Genomic DNA, 1343 nt, shown 5'->3' with positions numbered 1-1343 from the left:
TTCCTGTTTCATTTTCAGCAACATTTTTCAGTATTTATGTTATTTGAAACATTAAATCTGAAAGCACTTAATTAGAAATTTTTTTTTTTGGGGGGTTTTAAATTGAGCAAACGCAGAGTATGGTATGGGACACAACGTGTGGATACAATGAGATGTGTACAGTTATGGCATTCTGCTGCTCGAGATGTTTACAGGAAAAAAACCGACCGACAATCTGTTTCAAGGAACTTTAACCCTTCATAACTTTGTCAAGGCCACTGTGCCTGAGCAATTGGTAGAGATTGTGGATCCCGCTCTTGTTCAGGAAATGGTGCAAGCAGCGATGAGAACTAGCAATCATCGTAATGAGGATAACGCAAGGCTTCGCATGAAAACCGAAGAATGCTTGATTTCAATTTTAGAAATTGGTCTTGCTTGCTCTGTAGAGTTGCCTGGAGAAAGGTTGGACATTAGTGATGTTGTGGCACAGATGTGTCAGATCAGAAAAAAGCACACTGTGCAACGTTAGCATGTAATATAGTGTTACTGTTTCCTTTTTTTGGACGAAAGTGTTACTGTTTCCTTACTCATATTTACTTTCCATCCAGAATATCCTCTCTCTCTCTCTCTCTCTCTCTCAAGAAAAACCCTAATATTTCTCTCAGCCGCAGGCCCCATTGGTATTGGTGTTTGTAATGACCCTGGGCTTGAATTATAAATGCATTATCGTCTTAGTCATTCACAGGACACAACTATCTTAGACGCACTCACTCAGTCGCTGACACGCCTCTTTAGATAGTCTGGATATATTTTAGACCAATTACATTCTACTTTAATCTTAAAGAAAAGAATCCTATTTTCAATGATGAAAATAATGTTCATCATTGAAAATTTCACAGAAGTCTTGGGTAATTATTTGCAGGGTGTATTCAATTGAGATTTTAAAAGACTATTTAGGATTAAAAAAAGTCTTGCGGATTTAAGTAGAATATAGTTACTTATAGGATTTTTTTTAATAGATTTCTATAATCAAGATTTTTTACTTATGAATTTTAAAGATTTCAACATAGGATCTATAAAATTTGAAAGGACCACATAGATTTCTTTCGGGGTCGACATAAGATTTTTTAAAGAAAAAATAGACCCTTATTAAAAATGACACGTTAACATTGTTTCTATCTCTTCCCCCACCCCGACACCCACAAAGCCAACCTTTACTCTCAGCAACCCACCCTCCCGCAGCCACCACATACACACTCTCTCACTTGTGTATTGTGGTCTGTGGAGTTGCATTCCACTTTTGTATGGATTTTGCAAGTAAACTATTTATCAGTACATGACATCAATCAATGTCAACAATTTCA

At 36.5% G+C, this 1343-nt stretch overlaps 1 pseudogene; it reads left to right on the top strand.

Moving 5' to 3' along the window:
- The window catches only part of LOC148917139 (uncharacterized), a 40143-nt pseudogene extending 39572 nt beyond the window's left edge, over window positions 1-571 (top strand).
- The last annotated feature ends 772 nt before the right edge of the window (window positions 572-1343 follow it).

This window comes from Prunus mume, linkage group LG5, assembly GCF_029339155.1.
Source record: "Prunus mume cultivar Tortuosa linkage group LG5, ASM2933915v1, whole genome shotgun sequence".
NCBI lineage: Eukaryota > Viridiplantae > Streptophyta > Magnoliopsida > Rosales > Rosaceae > Prunus > Prunus mume.
Note: the sequence above shows the minus strand (reverse complement) of the source record. Positions and strands in the feature narration are given on the sequence as shown.